This window comes from Notamacropus eugenii, chromosome 5, assembly GCF_028372415.1.
Source record: "Notamacropus eugenii isolate mMacEug1 chromosome 5, mMacEug1.pri_v2, whole genome shotgun sequence".
Taxonomy (NCBI): Eukaryota; Metazoa; Chordata; class Mammalia; order Diprotodontia; family Macropodidae; genus Notamacropus; species Notamacropus eugenii.
In genome coordinates, this window is record NC_092876.1 from 103,875,680 (window position 1) to 103,901,718 (window position 26,039).

General features: G+C 38.9%; 1 long non-coding RNA gene across 2 annotated transcripts in view; it reads right to left on the reverse strand.

Moving 5' to 3' along the window:
* LOC140504974 (uncharacterized) overlaps positions 1-26,039 on the reverse strand; it is a 73,799-nt gene that overhangs the window by 29,900 nt on the left and 17,860 nt on the right. Inside the window, exons 2-4 of one of the 2 annotated variants that reach the window (XR_011967294.1) lie at positions 23,841-23,941; positions 22,098-22,296; positions 10,784-12,366 (exon numbers count right to left, since the gene is read on the reverse strand). This is a non-coding gene — a long non-coding RNA (uncharacterized lncRNA). Of the gene's footprint in view, positions 1-10,783; positions 12,367-22,097; positions 22,297-23,840; positions 23,942-26,039 lie in introns of those variants that run through there. The other variant, XR_011967293.1, reaches the window with a different exon arrangement.

Below are 26,039 nucleotides of genomic sequence, written 5' to 3' on the forward strand. Positions count from 1 at the left end.
ATAATTAATGCTCTCTGTGGTTTGCATGTGTCCCAGTCAGATCCTCTCTGGCAATGTCAGAATATCACTGATTTTTAGCTCTTCCTAAGGGCTATTCAGTTTCCCTTATACAAGTACCAAGAGAGTTACTTCAAGGCACACAAAAAAGACAGATAAGAGAGTTGGTACCCAAGTCCAGTTAACAGTCTATGTATCCCTTCTCTTTCTATGTATTTTTTGTCTATATCCTACTACAAATACTCCATAGAGGATCTTCCCAACAGACTAGAGAATTTCTTATCTCCATTTTATTTTAAATAGTATTTTCCCAATTATATGTAAAGACAATTTTTAGCATTAAATTTTTTTTTTTTTTACAAAATTTTGAGTTCCAAACTTTTCTCCCTCCCCTCTTCCTAAAAGGTAAGCAATTTGATATGGATTATATATGTATAATCATGTAAAACATATTTCCATATTAGGGACAGTTGTGAAAGATTAGTCATGGACCAAAAGGGAAAAAAACACAAAAAAATTAAGTGAAAACCAGTATGTTTTTGATCGGCATTCAGAGTCCTCCAGTTCTTTCTCTGGATGTGGATAGCATCTTTGGAACTGTCTTAGATCATCGCATTGCTGAGAAGAGCTAAGCCATTCATAGCTGATCATCACACAATGTTGCTGTTACTGTGTAAAATGTTTTCCTAGTTCTGCTCATTTCACTTTGCATCAATTCATATAAATCTTTCCAGGTTTTTCTGAAATCATCCTGCTCATCATTTCTTATTGTTCAATAGTATTCCATTACTTTCATATACCACAGCTTTTTCAGAGATTCTCTATTGATGGATATCCCCTCAATTTCCAATTCTTTGCCACCACAAAAAGAGCTGCTATAAATATTTTTTGCACATTTTATGATCTCTTTTCCCTTTTTATGATTTCTTTGAATTACAGACCTAGTAGTGGTATTGCTGGATCAAAGAGTATGCACATTGGCTGCCTTTGGGTATAGTTCCCTTTTTATAGTCCTATAGTTTTTTTAAAAAAACATCCCAAGGGTACCTATACAGATCTCAGATTGTCCATCTATTATCCCTCCATCTTGGCAAATGTCCAGCCCATGTCCTTCTCCAATCATACATATCTAAGACAGTACATTTTGTGTCATTTCTTATAGTCAAGTCAACATTGTTAATATGCTGCCATCTGCTACTATCTTACATAAAAACATTTTAAGTTCTAGGAAAGTCATTGAGTTCCTCATACATCTATGTTGCTCTCTTTATACAACCTTTTCTTCTTCCCAGTAGGAATCTGTAGTTTCAGAATTTTATTCTGAAGAGCTTTCTGTCCCTTTTAAATCCACCAGCAGAATTCTAGGACATAGGTCCCTACCTTTGTTTTCTCTGAATTCTTCGTAATCTATACTTTCAAGGACCAGGGTGAGCATCAGATTATTCCTCTCTCATAGAATGAGGGTGTTGGATGAGATGATCTGTAAGGTCCTTTCTCTCTGTTCAGAAAGCACGGGAACCTCTGATCTCTAGCCACCAGGGGTCCCCATTTGAGCATATACAGTTATACGGAAACAGCTCTATAGCTTACAAAGTAGTTTTTTGTGTTCATTATCTCATTGAGGCCACACAATAACTCCATGAGGTAAGTCGTTCAAGTGTGATTATCTTCCTTTTATAAATGAGGAAAGTGAGGCTCAGGGGAAGACTTGTGAACTGATTCAGAATAAAATAAGCAGAACCAGAAAAACTAGATAAATGGAAAGATGAATGCTGTATGACTGCAGTGACCAAGATGCCTGACCCCAAAGAAGACCTGAGAAAATACATCTCTACCCCCATCTTTGCAGAGGTGTGGAAGTCTATGTATATGGAATATCTCATTGCTGTCAGAGTTGGTTAAGCTTTGATTTTGCTAAACTGCCACCACAAAAAAATTACTGTAAATACTTTTGTACAAATAGATCCTTTTTTAAAAAACCTCTTTGGAATATAGACCTAGTAATAGTGTTGCTGGCTCACAGTTTTATAGCCCTTTGGGTGTAATTCCAAATTGTTTTCCAGAATGATGGGACTAGTTCATAACTTCACTAAATAGTACATTAGTGTCCCATTCCTCCCTTCCCCCCATCTTCTCCAGTATTTGTCATTTTCCTTTTCTATCACATGAGTTTATCTGATAGGTGTAAGGTGGTATCTCACAGTTGTTTTAATTTGCATTTCTTTAATAAACAGTGATTTAGAGCGTTTTTCATGTGATTATTGATAGCTTTGATTTCTTCATCTGAAAAACACCTGTTCATGTCCTTTGACTATTTTATCAACTGGGGGAACTCCTTATACTCTTAAAAATTATTGAGCACCTCAAAGAACTTTTATTTGTGTGGGTTATATCCATCAATATTTGTCATTTTAAAAATTAACACTAATAAATTTTAAATTTTTTATTCATTTGTTCAAAAGTAGTAATAAATCAGGGGCAGCTAGGTGGCAAAATGGACAGAGCGCAGTCCTTGAAGTCAGGAGGACCTGAGTTCAAATGTGACCTCAGACAGATCGTAATAACTGTGTGACTCTGAGCAAGTAACTTAACCCCGACTGCCTTACCACCCCCCCAAAAGTAATAAATTCATTACATGGTAACATAAATAACACGTTTTTATGAAAAAAATGTTATTTTCCCAAGCCAAAAAAAAATTTAGGGAAGAGAGTGGCATTGTTTTACATACTTTTGCAAAACCTTTTAATATCTGACATAATAGAATACAGATGAATTCTCATTTCTGCTTTTGCATTCAATCTGTTGTGATGTGTCATTTTGATTGAAGTATATAAAGAAAATCTGACCTTACACAGATATGTAGTTAGAACAGGAAGGAATATTGTAAAAGGCAAATAAAATCATAGTACTATTATGAAAACAGTTTAGATCTCATGGATCCCCTTAAAAAGTCTTGAGGACCTCCATGGGTCTACAATCCACACTTTGAGAACTGCTGGACTAAGGCATCATTTTTCTAGAAGGCCCTAATTAAAATGAAATTTGAGTGGGAATCACATTAAATACAAACACATTTAACAATTATTTAGACAATACAGTATCAAGAGTACTGTTAAGTCCTGAGGGGTAAGGGGGCGAAACCTAGCTTACAGGCTGATAATGGAATAAAACACCAAGACAGATAATTACAATATGTAAAATTATACAATAAACATATTAGAGAGTTGCAAATGAAGTGCTCTATAAGGAAGTAGGGAACCAATAAGGATCAGAAGATATCCATGGAGTAATTGAATTAAAATGGTTCTTAAGAGACTGGGTGGGAATTCAACAAATGAAGAGGAGGAGGAAGGACATCCCAGGTATAGGAAACAGTGTGAAGAAAAGTGTGGAGAACTGAGAGCTCAGTGCATTCAAAGTCAGAAAAGAAAGAAGTATAGATGATGCAGAAGGGAGTGTTATAAGATAATGCTGGAAAGGCAGTTGCTAGATAGTTGAAAGTCTTGAATGGCAGACAAAGGAATTTGAATTTAACTTTGTAAGCAATAGGGCACCATTAAAGATTTTTAAGAAAGGGTGTAACATGACCAGATCAGTGCATAAGAAAGTTTACCCTGGGAGGAGCATGCAGGATGAAATGGAAGACAGAAAGAATGGAAGTGGTGAGGCCTATGGGGAAGCTGTCAAATATAACCATCACAGGAAAAACAAGAATAACATTAGACGAAGAGAGACCTCAGGAGAAATGGAATGAAACGAGACTGGGTTGGGGTAAAGAAATCTCAGAATTCTCAGTCATACAAATGGAACACTTGAGGATGAGAATGAGATCAGGGGTGTGTAGGTGCCCAGGGAGGAGGCCGTGAGGACAGAAGCCCACGGGGCTGAAGTGGAAATAGGAAGGGATGGACATAGCAGAGATCAAAGAGGTAGACTTCACAGTGCTTTATAACTGATTGGGTGACAGAGAGAGGGAGAAAGAAAAATCAAAGATAACCTTAAGGTTTCAAAATTGGAGTACTGAGTGAATTAATGATACTACTGACAAAAACAATATAGTCAGAAGGGATGAAAAAGTTCTATCAGGGAAAATTATAAGGTTGGTTTGGGATTTGTTGAGTTTGAGATGCTAGTGAGACAAGTAGGTGGAGAGATACAATGCTAGCGCCAGACTTATTTGGAAGTCGTCTGTGTAGCAGTAATAGTTGAAACTGTGGGAGTGAATGAGTCAGCCAAAGGAGACATTGTAGAGAGATGAAAATGGCTAAGGATAGATCTTTAGGCAATACCCTACCTTAAGGTCAGAAGAGGATGAGGAAGAGCAGAGGAAATGCGAAGTAGTTAGAGGCATAGGAGAACAAAGTGAAAGTCATGGCTCTGGAGCCAAGGAAAGAAATATTTTGCAATAGCAGACAGAGTGAGTCCAATATCTGGTAGGTCAAAGAGACAAAAAAGGACACTGGATTTGGTAATGAGGAAGTGATTGATAATGGAATTAAGGGTACAAGTAGAGAGGCTGACCTTGGCAAGAAGAGCCATCTTATTGTCAGAGACTAAAGTAAAGGGGAAGAAAATTGTTGGTGGTGGTGGGGTGGGGTTAAAAGGGTTTTGAGATGAATGGGAGAAGAGTGAATTTATGATGAATGACCTCTATTTATTACCTTCCACATATTCTGTATAAACCTTGTATGCTCAACATTGCTTTTATGTTGTCTTCTTCACTAGAATATGAACTCCTTGAGGGAAGGAACCATGCTTTTTGGGTTTCTTTTCATCTTTATCAGTTAGCACAGGGCTTAACAATTGCCTGCTGACATTTTTAAAATATATAGAGAACTGAGTCAAATTTGCAAGAATACAAGTCATTCCCCAATTGATAAACAGTCAAAGAATATGAACAGACAGTTTTCAAAGGAAGAAACCAAAGCTATCTATAGTCATATGAAAAAATGATCTCAATCACTATTGATCAGAGAAATGCAAATCAAAACAACTCTGAGGTATCACATCATACCTATCAGATTGGCTAGCATGACAAAACAGGAAAATGATAAATGCTGGAGAAGATGTGGGAGAGTTGGAACACTAATTCATTGTTGGTGGAGCTGTGAGCTGTTCCAACCATTCTGGAGAGCAATTTGGAGCTATGGCCAAAGGGTTACAAAAATGTGCATACCCTTTGATCCAACAATATCACTTCTAAGGCTATATCCCAAAGAGATCATAAAAATGGAAAAAGATCTCACATGTATAAAAATATTGATAGCAGCTCTTTTTGTGATAATCAAGAACTGGAAATCTAGGGAATGCCCATCAATTGGGGAATGGCTGAACAAGTTGTGGTATACAAATGTAATGAAATACTATTGTGCAATAAAAAATGATGAACAGGAGGACTTCAGAAAAATCTGGATTTATATCCTAAGTGAAATGAGCAGAACCAGGAGAGAATTATACACAGTAACAGCGACAGTGTACAAGGACTGTTTGTGATAGACTTAGCCTTTCACAGCAATGCAAGGACCTAAAACATTCCCAAAGGACTCTTGAGGCAAAATGCCATCCACATCCAGAGAAAGAACCATGGAATTGGAATGAAGAATGAAGCAGACTATTTTCTCTTGTGTTATGTTTTGTTTTGGTTTGCTTTTTCTCATGATTTCTCCTATTCATTTTAATTCTTCTATGCAACATAACTAATATGAAAATGTGATTAATAATGTATGTGTAGAACCCATATAAGATTGCAAACCATCTTGGAGAGAGAAGGCAGAAGAAAGGGGAGAAAATTTAAGACTTATGGAAGTATTGTTGAAAACTGAAAACAAATTAATTAAATTTTTAAAAATTAAAAAAAAACAAAAATAATTGCCTGCCAACTGACTATTTCCTTAGTAGAGTATGTAGCAAGGTCCTCAGGTGAGAGAGAGTAGATAAGAGAAGGTTGAGAAGAAGAAAAAAGAGATTTGGAATAGCTACTGTGACAAATGTGGTAGGGAGTAGTGAAAACATTTCAGTGCTGGTGAGGGGAAACACCAGAGGTTATGTATATGTGTGTATAGGACTGATTCCTTTTCAGAGATTTCCACGAAGAAGGCAGAAGAGGAGAGAGGTACAGAATTTGAAAGGTGGACAGAATTTCATCTTGAGAAGGGCAACTCCAAAAGTGAGAGGGTGGGGCCATGATGGCCAAGTCTGGAGAGTCAGAAGCTGAAGTAGGAGATGAATGAAGAATGGCCAGTCTGGGTCTGCTGGACATTCTGAAAATCTGTGATATATTTAGAAGCTCTCAAATTTGCTCCTTTTGTTAGGACCACTAGTTTATCTTGGTTGCTGCTTTACTCTGTATATGGACATTTGAAATCATGTGTTTGGCTACTGGTTTCTTTCTTGAACTTATTCTCCTGTGTCCTAATGCTACTGTCCTTAAATAGTAGCTACTCTTTGTGGGATTTGGTTTGGTGAGGATACACAGGGAATTTTTTTCCTTTCTCTTGTCCTTTCCAGTTTAAAGCCATTAGCATCAAATTTTTAGAAGAACAGGACTTTGGTGATAAAAGTTTTATGGATTGTTAGAAATTTAGTTTGGCCCAGACGGTTGGGAAATAAGGACAATCTAGGCCTTTTTTTTCCAGTTCTTGTTCTCTTTGCTTTCTTTTCAACTATCGATAATGTCAAATATTCCATCCTTCTGGATACTGTCTCCTCCCGTGGTTCTGGAGACACTACAGAAGTGTCCAACTGTTTTTGTGATATGATAACTTGATAACTTGGATAGTTTATAATCCAGTCATTTGGTTTTCTTCCTGCCTCTCTTTCTACTCCTTCTCCATCTTCTTTGCTTTTCATCCTTATGTCTGTCCTTGACCTTTTCTCTTCCTTCTCTATACACTTTTCCTTGCCAGTCTCAGCTCAAATCTCACCTCCTCCAAGAGACCTTTCCTTATCCCCCCACCGGCTATTATCTTCCTTTCTCAGATTGTCTTCCGACTATTCTCTCAATAACTTTTATACGCCTACTTGTTTACATCTTCTCTCCCCCATTAGCATGTACAGTCCTTGAAGACAAGGAGGGTATTGCTTAATACCCTGCATGGCCTGCAGTTGGAGTTACCTCGTGTTTGTTGACTGGATTTACAAAGAAAAGCCTGGTCCCTTGTATTTTTCTCCCTTGGGAAAAACACCAGAAAGGAAAACAGACACAGCACAACTTCCTCCTGAGACAGAAACCATGGAAAGGAGATAGGCAGAGGTTCCCCCAAAATTTAAAATAAGGGGACAAAATTCTTGCCTGGTCAGTACTTGGTGACCCATTGCCTATGAGAGATGAAGGTAGAGAAGAATGATCCAACTCTGAGATTATATTCATGACTTCCATTTAGCTACATCTGCATTCATGGGGAATGGCTGAACAAGTTGTAGTATATGATTGTGATGGAATGCTACTGTCCTGTAAGAAATGATGAGCTTGATAATCTTAGAAAAATGTGGAAAGACTTGCAAAAAATAATGAAACGTGAAATGAGTGAACCAAGAAGACGCTGTGTACCGTAACAGCAATATTGTTTTAAGAATGACTTTGACTATTATAAATACCCAGATTAAATATAAAGTATATATGAAGATGAAAGAACTGATAGAAATATGTATAGAATAATTTTACACATATACACATACATAGATGTATGTATATATACATATACATGTGTGTATACACACATACATACATATGTGCATATCTATCGTATCTATCTATACATAGATAGATAGATACGCACATATTTGTGTCTAATAATAGCCATCTCTAAGTGGGGGCAGGAGGAGGGGAAAAACGAAATTTACATGATAATATTGTATATTTGAAAGGAACAGCAAGTGGCGCATAGTAAGTTTGCAGTTTTATGTGCAATCACCTTTTTTTATTGTACTATGTTATAGAAGCACTGGTTTTATTCCATAAGTTTAAAAATAAAATAATTTTTTTTAAAAAAAGTGACTTCTTAGTCTTGCTCCCTGACTCACTGATATTAGGCCTAATTAGAAGACTAGGAACTAGACCTGTAACTACATTGTTATAGGGAGCTCCCAGGTGAGGAAATTCTCTCTATCAATGCAGTTTGGCACTGTCTCTGCAGCTGATAGTCTCAAGTGACTTGCTGAGTGTCACAGAGACAATATGCGTCATAAGTATGACTTGAATTCACCTGTTTCTGGCTCCAAATCCAGCCCTTAGTCCACTTGGCCACACTGTCTCTCCCAAGTATATTTGGGGCAGCTAGGTATTACAGTGGATAGAGGGCTGGGCCTAGAGTCAAGAAAAGCCAAGTTCAAATCTGACCTCAGACACTAGTGTGTGACTTTGGGCACGTCATTTAACCTCTGTTTGCCTTAGTTTCTTTGACTGTAAAATAGTAATAGCACCTGCTTCCTAAGAGGATCAAATGAGATATTTGTAAAGTTCTTAGCACGGTGATTGGCACATTGTTGGCTCCATATAAATGTTAGCTATTATTATTTGATAATTAGAAATAATCATGCTTTCCCTCCCAACTCAGATTATCTGGAAGCTTCTGTATTTCCCGAAATTTTTCATTAAGAATTTCCTATATGTTAGGAATCATTTTCAGATTTCACATTTTTCATAACACCTTCTACCTAATCTCTTCTGACAACCATTTCCTTTTGTACCCACGTGTGTTGGGTGCCTGATCTCTGTGCAGGTCTGAAGGTTGAGAAAACCATGAAAGAAATAATTTGGTTTTGTTTTAACACCCCTTACACCAGATTTCCAAATAGAACATTTTTCCCAGGGACCTCAGTAGCAGTCTGTACTTTTGGGACTTTTAGAGGTGAGGGAGACAACTAATATGGCCTACTGCCCATGGTAACTACCTGGCCTCAGTAGAGTTCACAGGTTATCCTTGTGGATGTAGTGGAACTTTCACTACTTTCCATTAGTTTTCTGGTGCTTTCTGTTCTACCTGTCTCTCACACCAATTAGGGGGCATAGTAGATAGTATGCTGGACTTGTGAGTTAAGAAGACCTGAGTTCAAATCCAGCTTCAGAAACTTACTAGCTGAGTGATCCTGGATACTTAACCTCTGTTTGCTTCAATTTCCTCATCTGTAAAATGGGGATAATAATAATAGCTACCTTCCAGGGCTACATTAAATGAAACAGTATATGTTGGTTGCTGTCCTTCATTTTGGAAGAGGACCAAAATGACACTACTATGATAAAGGGAAGTTTCAGTGTGTCTGACTGTGGCTGATCAGCCCAATACCAGCTTGGAATGCTCTACCACAGGTTGGGCACAGATAGACCATGTGAATATTTGGGGTGGATATTCCAAATTTTTGCATCCTGTGCTTACTTTGTGCTGTCTCAATTCTGCTTTTTCATAAAATACAGCACTTTTTCTAATATGGGCACTCCATGCTGAGCAGTCCTGTGCCAGTGTCCCCCATGTTGCACAGCCAAATCCAAAGTTCTTGAAAGAGACCTTGAGAATGTCCTTGTATTGCTTCTTCTGACCACCACGTGATCACCTGCCCCATGCAAGTTCTCCATAAAATAGTCTTTTGGGCAAGCATATATTTTGCATTTGAACAATGTGCCCAGCCCATAGGAGTTGTGCTCTCTGAAGCATAGTTTGAATACTTGGCAGTTCAGCTTGAGCACGGACTTCAGTGTCTGGTACCTTATCGTGCCAGGTGATCCTCAGAATCTTCCTAAGACAGTTCAAATAGAAGCAATTCAGTTTCCTGGCATGGAGCTGGTAGACTGTCCATGTTTCACAAGCATATAACAATGAGGTCAGCACAACAACTCTGCAGACCTTCAGTTTGGTAGTCAGTCTAATACCTCTTCTCTCCCAAACCTTTCTTCAGAGCCTCCCAAACACTGAACTAGCTCTGGCAACGCATGCATCAACCTCATTGCCAATGTATACATCCCTGTGTACACTACCAAGGTAAGTGAGCTTGTCCACAGCATTCAAAACTTCCCCATTTGCTGTAACCGATGGTTCCACATATGGATGGTGTGGTGGTGGCTGATGGAGCACCTGTGTTTTCTTGGTGTTAATTATTAGGCCAAAATTAGCACAGGTAGCAGAGAATTGATCCATGCTTTGTTGCATCTCAGCTTCAGAGGCTACATTGAGTGCACAATCACCTGCAAACAGAAAATCATGCACCAACGCTCCCTCCACTTTGGTCTTGGCTTGTAGCCTTTTCAAATTGAAGAGCTTACCATCAGTATGGTAGTTGACCTTGACACCATGTTCATCCTCACTGAAATCATTTGACAACATGGCTGAAAACATCATGCTAAAAAGCATGGGAGCAAGCACACAGCCCTGTTTCACTCCATTGGTGACTGGGAAGGCACAAGAGCATTGTCCACTATCCAGAACACGGGCAAATGTGCCATCATGAAATTGACATTTAGAAACCTTAAAATGCTATATAAATAATTACATATCTAAATATATGTATATACATATTTAGTTGTTCAGTAATTTTCAGTCATGTCCAACTCTCCCTGATCCCATTTGGGGCTGAAGTGGTTTGCCATTTCCTTCTCCCATTTTAAAGATGAGGAACTGAGTGAGACAGAGTTCAGTGACTTGTCCAGGGTCACACATCAAGTAAGTGTCTGAAGCTGGATTTGAACTCAAGTTTTCCTGACCCCAGAGCTAGTGCTCTGTCCACTGTGCCCCCCTCATACATATATATATATTTAAATATATAAATTATTATTAGAAATTGAAACAAGTCTCATTCACTCAGAGCAGCACATTCATAATTGATTCCAAAGTACCAAGGGTAAGTATTTAGCTTGTGGGATTGGGTTCACAGTCTCTTCCTTTCATCTTTGCCTGCTGTTTGAATTGTTCTCGGATGGACCTGTGCCAGATACTATCTGTTCACTTAAGAAACCTCAGCTAATGCCTACAAAGGTGATGTTGCTTTTTTCAGCTTATTCTCCTAAATAACACTTGAATCACTAGCTGAATCACGCCATGCAGGAGTACTATGAGGCATTGTCCTCATGGTACAGTACGTTCAGAGCCTGATAGAGTAGGATGAGGACAAAGCTTCTCAAGGTAATATCCTGTTTCTCTGAGAACTCAACATAGTCTTTTAAATGATGAGTCTGCCAGCATGCATGCTTCTGGTATTCTAGGTGAGTGTGTAAAGGGGAGCTTTGTAACTCAATGCTGAGGCAGTGTGGGCCAACGGGTGGAGCAGGGAGTTTTGGGAGTCAGAATACCTAGATTCCATTTCCAGCCCTGGGACTCACTTGCTAGTCACTTCAATCTCTTTAGGCCTCAATGTGACTATCTTAACACTTCATTAGTGATGACTAGGAGCTTCATTAACACTTCATTAGCTAAATTAGGAGCTAGTAGGGTAAAGTTCTGTCACTAAACAACGTCACAGAAATATTGCAAAAATAAATTAGATTTAACCTTTTTGAGATTCTTAAAGACGATGCTATTGAGATTAAGATGTGATTATTATCTATATAGCATCTTCCTTGACTAAAAGGAAATACTGGAGGCAATTTGCATCACAACTCCCTAGCCTGTGTTGAAGAACCCTAGGAGAAGGCATGATCTTGTCCAAGGTCTTTGTTCTGTTTTTTACAGAATGAAAAATGTAAGTCATATTTTATTTATTTTTATGGTGACTCTATTTCCCAAAGTAAACATCAGAACAAGTATGGTATAGTGGGAAAAAAATTGGATAAGAATTTAAAAGCTCTGGATTCAAATAACTTGTGTCAATTCCTAAGTGTATTGTCCTGGGGCAAAGTTGCTTTGATCCCCTGGGTCTTGATTTGCTCATGTTTAGAGTGAAGTAGTTGGATTAGATGAAGTTGCTTGCTACTCTAGCCTCTTCAGGCCTCAGTTTCCTTACCTGTAAAATGAGAGATTGGACTAGATGTTTTCTTAGGTGTAAGGCTTATGACTCAATAGGAGAGTAACATATGTCTGATAGTAGATAAATGGGAAGGAGGCAGAGGTTTTCTGATCTTACCTTTCTGTGCTTCTAGACACCCAAGTATTACCCTCTAAGACTCATCACTCATCCCACATATCTAATGAGCTGCCAAGTTTTATTAATTTCACTCCATAACATCTCTAGCATTCTTCCCTTTGTCTCCACTCACATGACCATAGTCCCTCATCACTTCTCACCTGGACTCTTGCAAGAACTTCCCAGTTGACGTCCCTTCATCCAGCCTTTCCCCATGTCCAGTTCATTCTGTCCACACAGCTACCATGTTGGTATTCCTAAAGCACATGTCCAACCAGGTAACTGCCTTACTCAGAAAACTACGGTTGCTCCTCATAACTTCTAGAATAAAATACAGATATTATGCCTCCATTTAATATTTAAAACCCTTTTTAATAACCTGACTCCAGCCCATCTTTTCCAACTTGTTTTATGTTATTTCCTCTTATATATTCAGTGTTTCATTCAAATTATCCCATTGATGATAGAGCACTACATCTGGAGTCAGGAAGAATCAGTTCAAATTGGACCTTTCTCTGCCTTAGACAAAGACTAGATTCAAACTCAGGTCTGCCTGAATATGAATTCCATATAGCTGTGGGACCTTGGACAAGTCACTTAATCTCTGTTCACCTCAGTTTCCTCATCGGTTAAATGGGAATAATAATAATAGGATTGTTTTATTTGCAGGTTTGTTTGGATAAAATGAAATAATTTTGGCAGAACACTTTGCAAACGTTAAGATGCTATATAAAAGCTAGTGATTATTATTAATGTTCCATATATACAATATTCTATCTCCCATTACTGTGCTTTCACACAGGTTGAGTCCTATGCCTGGAATGCCCTCCTTCTTACTTCCTCTTTATGAAATCTCTTACTCCCTTTAGGCCCCCACCCCAACTCAAATACTTCTTTTCTCCCAGATTGCCCATTACTACGTCCTTGAATTCCCAAGCGTCTGTTCTCGCTTTTTTTCTTTAGTAAGACTTGCTACTTCAAATTCAAGTTTTCCTTTCTTCCAGTTATTTCCGTTGTGCAGCCCATAAATTCTGTTCTCAAACTTCTCCTTTCTATTTTAAGCCACTTAGAGCCAGCGTGTTGTAGTTCTGTGCTCTCCTCAAAATCCACACAGTCCTCCACCTCATTTTGTATTGAATCATTTCCCTTGTTTTGCGGTATTTACTCGCAGATGCCTGGACCCATTCACTAGATCCGGAGGACATATTTCCTTCTGCTGTAAATATTTTCTTTGTTATTTTATCTGTTTAGGTTTAAGGGTTTTGATGTTCCATCTTCCTGGGATTCTTGGTAATTCAGTATTTTTTCCCCTTATTGTCCCCGTTGCTCACTCCCTGACTCCCTCCCTTCTCATGGTAGTTTTCTTGGATCTCAAAGAATCTCAGCCTCCTCTTACTCTGGGCAATTCATGGTTCACCAGTCTGAGTCTCTGCCTCAGGTGACTTCTGGGGGTGGGGGGGTGGATAGATCTGACTCCAGCTGGACTCTGGGCTCTTTTCTTCAGGCTTGGTGGAGGGCCACACAGCACCCTTCCACACACATGTATTCATACAGTGTCCTGCCCCATTCCTTTTGTTTCTCAGTTCTGTGTCCCAGGGTGCAGTGCTGTCAAGCTGCTGCTATTACTTTCTGGGAAAATATCTTACATTTGCAGTTTGGATCTCCAGCACTGGCTGGGCAGGTGGAGGGACAGGGTCTTGGGGTACAGAACTGAGCTTCAGTTACTATCACAGAAATGAGTCCTTCTGTGTCCCCTCTGTTCCTTCACTCCCCTGTAGAGTTGGAGCACATAATGCAGATGTGATGCTAGTTATTGTGACCTCAACAAATTTCTTCAATTTGGAGCTTGGTTTTCAGGGCACAAGAATGCAAGCTTATGGTCCAGATTAGTTAGTGCAGCTTTGCGGCAAGAGCATGGTAGGTGGTAGGGATGCTGAGTGAGTGTAAGTTAGGCATTAGTTAGTTCATTTGGGTTCTGGCATCCTAGATCATGGAGACAGGTGAAATTGCTTTATCTTTGGTGCATAATTTCTGTTATGGAGAGGTCTGAGAGGTTATGAAGATCAGAGAAAATTCTTAGTTCTTCATTTGTTGGTTACATGGCTTAGAATGAATACACATTAATAAATTTATTGAATTGAATTATCCCAGATCTCTGCCCTGATTTTTGTAAGGTGGAAAATAACAGTCCTATCTTCTTTGCTGTGCTGTGACCATATATGTTTAAAAACAAAAATCTACATTCAATCAATTAGCTTTGCCTTACTACCACAATTGTATGTAATTTGTATCAGCTCAAATGTGTAGCATGGTACCATATTATAAAGCAGTAATTATCAAAACAATCTGGTACTAGCTGGAAAATAGAATGGTGGATCAGTGGAATAGATTAGGTACACATTACATTATAACAAATGACCATAGTAATCTACTATATGATGAACCCCAAACATCTGGGCTTTTGGAACAACAACTCCTTATTTGACAAAAACTGCTGAGAAAAATGGAAAACAGTATGGCAGAAACTCTCACATTGTATATCAAGATAAGGTCAAAAAAGGTAGAAGATTTACACATAAAGGGTAATACCATAAGCAGATTAGGAGAGCATGGAATAGTTTGTCAGGTGTATGGATAAGGGAAGAATTTAGGTCCAAAGAAAATATAGAGAGCATTATAAAATGTAAAATAGAAAATTTTGATTGCATAAAATTTAAAAGTTTTTGCACAAACAAAGCCAATGCAACCAAAATTAAAAGGAAAGCAGAAACCTCAGGGAAAATTTTTTTTACAAGCATCTCTTATAAAGACCTCATTTCTCAAATGTATGGAGAACTGAGTCAAGTTTATAAGAATACAAGTCATTCCCCAATTGATGTTTGACATTTAAGCCATTTCTTTTTCTTTCTTTTTTCTCCTCCTGCTCCTCCTTCTTCTACTTCCAACCTGGCTCCCACCTACCTTTCTAGGCTGATTTGTTTCCTTCTCATGAATTTTTTAATTCCAGTCAAATAGACTTCAGTGTTTCCTGACACTGCTTAGGTTACTATCTCCTAAAAGAGTGAATGCAGCCTCTGGATGTTCCTTTGAAGTTCAACTGTGTTCTCCTGATTGCTGACTCTCCCAACCAGAAAGAAATAGAATACAAACTCATTGACCATCCTTTTCTTTCCTTGTCTCCTGGGTTGACTAAGGTGGAACTTTCTTCTCTAATCCCTTACCCTGACTCCCTCTCTCTTCACTATTCATTCTAGAGACTTGGAGGGAGAGGATACACTTAGCCTTGAGGGTCCTCCAGTCATACCAGGAATTACAAACAATACAAATGAAATACAGAGTCCAAACTGAAAGCCCTAGGTTCTATATGAATTCTGTACTTAAGAGTTTAGCTGTGAAACAGAGAGGATAAATAGTTCATAAAGTATGTTCCTAGATGATCTCATTGACCACTAAGCTAGAAGCAGGTTCCTAATTTAGATAGTCTGTGAAATATTAAAAACCTTCCTCAGAGTCTCACTCCCCTTAGGACTCTTGGACAGCTTTTATAGTCACACTCAGGAAAACAATGAAGAAAGGACTCCTTATCTGACAAATCAGACTTAACCAGAAATACCATTGCACAGTGAAAGGTCTATGTAAAGGGAATGAAAAAGTTGTGGGGAAACTATTTGTATTTCAAAAGGAGTAGAGGGAAAACGGGAAAAGAGAAGACATTTTCTTCTGTTGACTTCAAAGCCAATGGAAGAGAAGTCCACCACACCTCCACTTGTGCTGGTGCTCTGTCTTCTTGCAGTGGATATCTGGTCTCTCTGCGTGTCCTCCACCCATCTTTCTGTGTCTGCAAACTTCATATGGCCAAAATATCTTATCCTTTAACGTCTTAAAAATAGGTGGGTCAGTTGGTCTACTAGCATTGATTAAGTAGGGGAGACAATATGCAAGCAACTGTGCAAAAACAAGATGTATAAGAGTTAATTTACAGATACCCAATTCTTCCTCCTAGGAAGCTATTTCATCATTCCCTGAAAGTCTATGGGAAGGACCACATTTGTACAAAATTTGGGATTTTTTGAAGATTTATTGGGACAAAGGATTAAAAATTGGAAATCAGGACTGACCCACTCAAATCTGGAAATATTGGTATTATAACTATCTTTCCCCTGCCTCTCTAAAGAACCAGAGTTACAGAATTTTATAGTCGAAGGGTACTTAAGTGGTACCAACCCCAAACTGACTGAGAATCTCCTTTTCAAAATACTGTGAAGTCATGGGTGAGAGACTGGGAAGGATGCTCAAATGCTCAGTGGATCATTTTATTACATCAGGCATTTTATTACTTACATGCATGGGCACATGCTCCCATATTTTCCTGTCCTACAATCCTATGAACAGCATAGGCAATGGCATGGGCACATAGTAGGATTGCATCCCAATCAAGAGTCCAGATCTCTGGGTTTCTACCCTTATTATCTAACTGCTGTTGCTGAGCAACATCAGGAAGTAGGAGGGGGATTTTAGGGACAATCAATCAATCAATAAACATTTGCTAAACACTTAGCACGTGCCTGACATTGCCCTAACCTCTGGAGATACAAGAAGAGTCAAAAGACAGTCCTTGTCCTCAAGAAGTTTACACTTTAGTGGAAGATACAACGTGCAAGCAAATATGTACAAAAATTACTATATACAGGATAAATAGGAAATTATTAACAGAGAGTAGGCAATGGAATTAAGAGAGGTTGGAAAAGGCTTTCAGTAAAAGAAAAGATTTTAGTTGGGATTTAAGGAATCCAGGGAGGTTGGTAGGTGTAGCAGAGAAGTCAATCAGTGGGTGATATTCCTTACCAATAATAAAGGCATTGTAGTTAGGAAAGTTGACTAATCTTACAAACCAGGAGTAGATGAAGTTTGAAGATTATGATTTAAAGAGCATTCCTTGTCTTAACTGACTAAACCAGAACTGAGGACACAAAGGAACTTCCTGGTAACAAAGGCAGGTCAATTTATGGTCAAACATGGAATTACTTCCATTAGCTAGGGCCTAGCATGAGGCCAATCCTCATCCAGATCTAGAGAGGAGTGGATATCCATTCACTCTTTGTTTGAAGGCCTCCAGTGAGGAGATGCCTCCTAGCTCCAAAGCTAGCCATTTTACTTTCTCACAACTCTATTAGGTAGGAAGTTTCTTTCAGTCTGTCCTCACTACTTTAGCTGAAATTGTCTACTTTACTTTTTGACCATGTCATCTCCTATTCTTAAACCCATTTGGGACTTCCTATCAATCACCCTGCAGGTCAAGGTTAAGCTCCTCACCTTATGATTTCCAACCTTTCCTTATAGATTTAGATACATTCTTTTCTTACCTTGTCTCCTCCTAAGTCCTTGGGCAACTGGGGAAACCTATGAGACTTTTCTTAGAACTATGTTTTTAAAAGCATAAAATAAAATATGTAGGATTACAAAGTACTCATGTAGGAATCATCAATGTAGTCATCAAAATTTTTTTGGAGTTCATGGACCTCAGGTTAATTGAAATGTAGTCATCAAAAAATATATATATGTATATATATTTAAGTTCATGCTCTTCAAGTTAATTAAAATGTAGTCACGAAAATATTTTTTTTAATTCATGGACCTTAGGTTAATTGAAATGTAGATGGAGATGGAGATGGAGATGACTACATCTCTCTCTCTCTATCTATTTTAAGTTCATGGGCCTCAAGTTAAGAACACCTGCCTTAAACTGAATCTGAATGTGCATTTAGGGGAGAAAGAGAGAGGGACAGAAAGGAGAATGAGGCTACATAGAGGATTAACTAAGGGTTAACAAATTCAAATCTTAGTCTAGGGTTTGTGAGATTCAATTCAGAGAATCCACTAGCTCCTAAAGGCATTCTGTACAGGACCCAGGAATCAGTAGAGCTAGTGAGAATACATTGCCAGGAATCAAAGGCAGGAAATTTCCTGTTCACTGAATCTCCCAAGTCATCATCTAGGATGTTCATGAGCCTCCATTGAAAAACCAGGAGCAGAGGCAGGAAAACATGGAGAAAAGAGTGTAGGATTTCAAATGATGATGACCCATTTCACACTCAGGATAAGCTGAAGTACTTTATGTAGTGATGTGGTCATCCAAACCAGGTCCCCCAAAGGAATACACCTGTAGCTTGAGAACTCTTCTTCCTAATGCTTGATAACACAGGACCACACATGTATTCACAGATAAAGAGCTTGAGGGTGGCCTTAGGGGCCATCTACTTCAGCCCCCTCATTTTTCAGCTGAACAAAAAAAACCAGAGACCTGGGAATGGAAAATAACTTTCCCAAGGTCACACAGGTAATAAAAGGCAGGACCCAAGTCCTCTGCATGTACAACCTGTCCTCTTTCTAGTATACCATGTTAACTCCCTTTCACTTTTCAAAGATTCTTCATCTAGTTTGTCCCCATTGCTATAGTAGCACCATCTGACCCATCACATTTCTTCTGGTTGTCTTAATAGCCCCTGACATTCTGTCTTCCCCGTTGATGAGTAAAAGGCTGGGAGCTTCTCTTCAACCTGTGTGTCAAGATGTACTTTCCTGAGCTATTTTCCCCACCTTGACTAATACCTTACCCCTCTACTAACACACAGAGTAGAACTGCATGAAGCATACACATCAGTGTCCCTTTGGCCATTCACTTAGAATTTTTGTCTGTTTTTCATATACATATATATATATATTTATATATCTATATCTATTTCTGGGTCAATCAGTGTTCTTTCTATGAGGAAAAGATTTTGCGACTTTGCTTTCAAGTTCCTTGATGACAGTATGCTGACCTCTAACTGAGCATCAGTCCCAATTAAGCTCTTCCTCACCTCCAAAAAGAGGGCCCCTTAGGCCACATATTACAACTATAATTACAAATGAAACTCATGGTCTTATCAAAATATTAAGAGGCAGCATGTGGTGGGGGAAAGAGATCTGACCTCAGAATCAGGAATTCAAGGGTTCAAACCCCACCTCTGATACATACAGCTTGGTGAACCTAGACAAGTCACTTAATCTTTCCATGCCCTTGTAGCTCTCTAAGACTACAAATTGCAGAACAGTTTACTATGTGCATTGGTAGGGGAGGCTGTCTCATTAGAAGTTCCCTACATTGATGAAATCGTGAGTCTATACTCCCCCAAATACCTCTCAAACCCAACACTGAAATAGCAGCACATTCTGTGTGTCCTCCCCCAGTGGTCCACTTAAGGAACATTTCATCACAGAGAACCTTAAAGATAATCCAGTCTTCTCATATTGTTTTACAGATAGAGAGCTGAGACTCAGAAAAGTCAATCAACTTGTGCAATATCACCCAGCAATTTAGTTGCAGAACTGAAATCTCCTGACTTTTATTTCAGAGCATTTATAAGTATATCTTCATCCCTTACATCCAGGGTAATTCTCTTCCTGAAGTTCTTGTTATACAACTGTACTATTCTCTGCCACTCCTAGGTACTGTCATCCACTAACCCCTGAGCAACTAGCCAAGCTTTTGCAGTGACTTAAAGTTTTCCTTTCCATCAGTTTCCTTCTTTTCACCTCAGATCCCTCAATTTCCATTAGATGATGCTTCAAATCCCCTAACTTCACTGTTTCTTAAATTCCTCAACCCTTAATTTTTCCTTCTGTGCTCTACTTTAGTGACTCACTGGAGCAGTTATGATGCAGACCTCTTTCACTTGAAGCTGCTGCTTTACTTCCATGCTCTTAAAACTCTGAAATCCCCTCCTTTGATCATAATTTCCTATATTCTCACTTCTTCATTTCCCCTATTTCTACCAAACATGGCATTCTCCTTTATCATGACTTTCATTATTCTGACAGTCTGTCATTTGATGTTCTGTGCTGAGACTGACTCAAGCCAATTTCCTGGTAGTTGATGTTCAGTGTTGGAACGATATGAGACACTCATAGGTCGTGCAAAAGCTAATAAAAGGAGAATTACTTAGCCATAACAAGAAGTTATTCAACAGAGACATGCATTGACATACCAATACCCTGAATTAATTCTCCTTAGCAAGGCTCAACGTGCCCATGATGGTAGATCAGCAAGTCCCTGGTGTTCCTTGTGACTATTTTATATTCAGGTGGCCAAGAAATAATGTCAACATCCCCACACCAATCACGTTTCTAGTGTGGTTTCAATACCTTTTAAGGAAAAAATGCCTAATTTGCATGGATTTGGCATATTGCTCCTCACTTTCCCCCTTATCCAGTCTTCAGACAATAATCAGGCATCTCAATACAGTACTCTCCTCTACCCTAAATCCCATTGCCTCATGACCTTTTGTCTTTCAACTTTGCAAACCTTAAAGCTCTATGCAAATATTATTATTTTTAGACAACTCAACATAAGACTTTCCTTTATGGTGCTCCTCTTGCAACCAAATGATGTGCTTCTAATCCCTCTTTCACAAAAATCTTTTGAACCTTTGATAGCTACTATCATGTTCTTCTTGAGTCTTCTCCAGGCTTGACTTCTTCAGTTCCTTCCTCTTATCCTCCTGTGGGATGATTTACAGTCCTCTCACCATCCTGTCTGTGCTCCTCCATAGACACTTCAGTTGGCAAAGTTCTTCCTGACCCATGCTCCCAGAGCTCAGTTGTGAACTGCAGATATAGTCTGACCTGGGCAGAGTATACCAGCAGCACAACCTCCTATGTACTCACACTAATTGCTGTGCCACATCACTCATCACTGAAACCTATGGAGACTACAGTTCACTGAAGTCCCCAGAGCTTATCCATATGAACTATCATCAGGCCCTATGTTTCCCTTCCTATACTTGTGCAACTGACCCCAGTTACAGGACCCAAATGGGGACTGTTTCATTCTTTGTGCTTGTGTCCCCCACCCTTACCCCATTGACTGCATGTATCTAGACTCTTAAATACTTGTTGATTGATCTCTGTTAAATGTTTACCATATTCAAATTGACTCATGGTTTTAGAATTTGGGGGATCTCAATTCTACTATTCAACTAATTAGCTAACCCTCCCAGTTTTCTGTTAGTTCCAAATTTGAGAAGCCTGACACTTTATCCAAGTCATTGATAAACTCAGTTAATACAGTTGACCTCCTTGATAGGACAATAAAGTCTTATTCTGGCTAATGAGTTTTCCCAGTTGGAGAATAAAACAAATACATTTCTAGAGCTGTACTTGATCACATCAGAACCAAAGCTAGACACCCTGGCACCACCCAGCTGAGCTTCTCCACCTTCCCCCTTCTACCCTAACACACACACACACACACACACACATATCTCTCCACTTTAACAATCTTCTAGCTGTTTTATGTTCTTTGGCTAACTGATTGAGCTGCTAAAAATCATGGACTAAGTAGAACCCAGGATTCTGGTTGGATTTGATGGGTGAGTCAAATATTTAAATAGAGCTTACATTTGGGAATGTTCTTAAGAGAAACCATCCTAGCAAATTTGAGCAGTAGATATGTGCCTGCAAATAATAATAATGTAAGTTAATAATACAGGCAACTTGCCCAATTAGTGTGATTGGTTGATGGGTGCACTCCATAAAGGTCTGGAAACCCTGAACAACGCTGATTATATTGACACTCAGGAAGAGCTGCATCAGATATTGATGTTTCCAAGATCTGCTAACCTAATTGATGTGAACAGGTAATGGAGATGGAGAGGCTCTCTATTTATTAACTAATAAGTACTGCAGACTCTCACAAATGGAAAGAGCACTGAGAGGAAGAAATGACAAATATATTCAATAATGAATTTACTATTTGGGGAAGTGTGGCATCTGGTGACTTGAATGAGGATGCGAATTATTATTCATCAGTCACCAGGCTCCACAAGTTGGCACTTATTACTTATGCCTAAACCCACTGTTATCAGACATATGGGAGAAGGGGAGAGGGGACAGTGGAGGGGAAAGAGGCTTTTTTTCCTTTATACCTCTCAGGACTTTTTTTAAAATATCACCTGTCAATTAAAGCAATGGTTGCTTGCTCTAATGGAAGAGAGAATATGAGAATAACTTACAGTAGTTCAGAAAACAAAGCAAGATTTTTCCTTCTCTACATCATGGCAGATATCCATGGTTGGGGCCAGGAACTTGAGGTACAGGAGCTATCCCAGTGGGCCCAGTAGGTAAGAGTATGTTCAGTTGACTTCCTGCCAAGATGGCTCCCTGAACAAGAGGAAGGCCACCTAGTTCCCACATATCTTCTCCAATAAAATCCTGAAATTCACATCAGATTGAATAATGATCATGAAATCCAATAAGAAACTATAATAAATGACTTCTTCTACCCTAAACCTGAACCAAAAGTCAGCCACTGGCTTCCCTTCCCCGTCCCCCCACCCCCACCCCCCGCAAAGGTAATACCAGTACAACTTGTTACACTATCAGGGGTAAGAAACCTGCCACCCTGAGGCCATATGTGGCCTTCTAGGTCCTTGGGTGTGTCCTTTTGACTGAGTCTAAGTTTTATAGAACAAATCCTTTTATTAAGGGATTTATTCTGTGAAATTTAGATTTAGCACCATGTTTGAGGACCTAAGAAGGTCACATGTGGCCTTAAGGCTGTAGGTTCCCCAGACTCTGCTAGGTGTCTGGAAGCAACAAGAGTAGATGCCTTCCTTGAGAAAATCCCAAGATGGTCAGAAAGCCCCAGGGTGGCCACAGGTTGAGGACCTTGGAAGCCCCAGGGATCAGAAGCAGGCTGTGACTAGAATGGTGCCAACCAGACAAGCCTGGTGCTACAGTGCTCAGACAAGGACACTCTGTGAGCCCTAAAACTCTATCTTGATATGCCGAAGAGGGTCTGAAGATACAGCATTCTGGACCTTAAAGATTTAGGAATTCTGGATCCCGGGAAATGGAGGCAAGTACAAGAATCAAGTACAAGAGCCAGGGTGAATCCAAACAAAGCCAACCCTCCTGCCAAAAAGTACAGCAAGAGGCAGAAACTAGCCCTGAAATAAAGTCCCAATTAAGAACTAACACTAGAGAAACAAGTAAATGAAAGGGAACATTACACAGTGTCAAAAATTATTACAAATCTAATTGTATAACAATTAACTATAAGCAGAGACTCAAAGGAAAAATGGATTTTTGACAAGGACTACATGAATATCCAGAAGAAATAAAGCAAGAGATCTTTAATACATGCACACACACACACACACACACACACACACACACACACATATATATATGATTTGTGCATGTGTGTATACACACATACACATAAACACACACACTCTGGACAAAACAATTAGAAGAATAAGTAGCTTAAAAGATAAAGTGGTAAACCTTACCCAAGAAATGTAAAACTTGAAAACTAATATAGACCAAACAAAAATTAATAACTCCATGAAACAAAAAGACATATTGAAATAAAATCAAAAGACTGAAAATTAGAAGAAAATGTAACATATTTGATTTTTAAAAAATTGACCTGGAAAACAAGTCAATCAGATTCCCTGAAAATAATGATTTTTTAAAAAGATCATAAATGAAACCTAGATATATTAGAACCAAAGGGCAAAGAATCCAAAAAGGAAAGATCCCATTTGTATCAGAACCAAAATCCAGAGCTCACCCATTAATAATTTTAAAAAGCACTATAAGCATCCAGAAACAAGTAGTTGAAGTACTAATGAACTACACAAGGTTCAGGATCACACAAGAACTACCAGCTTCCACTAAAAACCAGAGAACAGCTTTGAATACAATATTCTAAGGAAAAAAATGTGGGCTTTCAACCAAAAATAACTTACCCTGCAAAAGTGAGTGTCATCCTCCAGGGTCCCAAATGGATATTTAATGGAATAGTGAACTTTAGAGCATTTCTGATGAAAAGATCCAAGATGAGTAGGAACTTTGAAATACAAACACAACAATTAAGAGAAACTTAGAAAAATAAATTTATTAAGACAATTGGAAAAGGTTAATGATGTAGGGCTAATATTCTAATAGGGAAAAAGAAACAAATGTGTCTCTTAAGAACCTTAATGACTTCCAAGACTATTAAGGGAGTTAAATAAAAAAAGCAGAGGTCTGGGGGTGGGGAGGAGCAAGGAGGGACAGGTTCTGTTCTCTTATCATCTGAAGAGGGAAAACAGAAGTGAAGGTAAAAAGAGTATAGAATGACTATAATACAAAAAGGATATAGAAGCAATAAAGAAAAGAGGAATAAGGAGGACAGAATTTATTATTTTTCATAATTGGGATAGATGAGAAGCATATACAAGATACAGGGAAGTAAGCTTTAGATGAATCTCACTCTTATCTGAAAAAGAACAAAGGAGGGTTGAACCCACACACACACACACACACACACACACACACACACACACACACACACTCAGTTTGGCATAGAGATACATCAGATTCAACAAGGAAACATAAAGGGTGATGGAGACACTTAAAACAGAGCATGATACTGGAGGGGAATAGTCAGTCACAAGCAAAATAAATTTCTGGGTCCTGAAGTGCATTAAAAAAGAAGCAAAGGGAGAGAGACAGCAACAACAGGGACTGCTACAGTTGCTTCTAAGATAATTGGGGTTTTGCTGAGTAAACTGTATATGAATGTGATGGAACACTGTTGCACCATAACCAATGAGGAAAGACGGTTTCAGAGAACCCTAGTAAGTAGGAACCAACACAGGAAGTGAGCAGGACCAAGAGAAAATATACACATGGATGATAACATGGTAAAGAAAAACAACTTTGAAAGACTTAAGAACTGATCAAACATGGACCTACTATGTCTCCAGAGGACTTAAGATGAAGCACATTAACGCGTTACTCACATCCTGACAGAGAGGTGGAGAAACAGTTTTTTGGACATGACCATTATACAAATTAGTTTTTTCTGACTCTTTTTGTTACAAGGATTGCTTCCTCCCTGCCTTCCACCATTTATTCTCGGTTCATTGGGGTAGGGGAGTGAGGAGAGTGTAGGAATAGTGATGTACAAAAGAAGGGGGGGGGGGGCGCGGCGCATTGTAATGTTTAAAAAATTCACAGAACAGAATAGAAGAAAATTTGGAATGAGGCACAGACAAGTAGAATAATTTTGAAAGTAACATGTAGAATTTATTATATGCTTTTTGAATAAAAGCAAGCAGTTTGAAATGAAGATTTATGGTTTCATAGAAAATCATCTTTTTATGTTCTGTTGTTTATTTGGAAATAATCTCTTTTGGGTGGAGTGTTTAAGTTCAGAATAAAAAATAATGTATTTCTTAAAAGTGCCTGTACAGTTGCAATGTACCCTTGCCTCAAGGCAGTCCTTAATGGTTCTTTGGTAGGAGTAAAAGGAGAAGCTGATCATGGGATTTCCCCAGATTATGACTCAGTTTGACTTGTAGCTTTGTAGCTCTCTGGCCTGTGCTCAGTTCTGTCAGAAACACTTTGCTGTTGATCTTCTCTCACCCACCCACCCCCATCCCCTTTTTAGGCCCATCCTCACTGCCCTGGTGTTGTCTTTAATCCTGTCAATAACCTTACCAACAGACATGTCCTAAATGCTGCTTAAAGCAGTGCAGAGTCTTGGAGATTGACTTCCCTGTACCTTCACCAAGTTGTTCAGGAAACTCCCTTAATAACTGCTTACATTAGAATAGAGTTGGAGGTTTGGGGGGGAGGGGGTGATGAGAAAAATCTTCTCTTCTAGATAATGCTAACTCCTTGGCTGAGACAATGGAGTTTTGTGGCTCTGGGTTTGAGATTATTGGGTTCTGGGTGAATGGGGAGTAGAGGCAAACTGGTAAAGGTGCCCCTGAAACAAATGTATTCACAACACACTTTTAAGTTTAATCTGTATTATTTTCTTAAAGCTAGACAATCAACAAAATGATAAATTAAGCCCTGATTTGTAGCACTCAGAAAATTTGACAATGGTTGGTAGAAGCTGCCTCCTGCACACCCCTGGGTGCTGATTCAAGTGTGACTCCCAGAAGCTTTTTCTC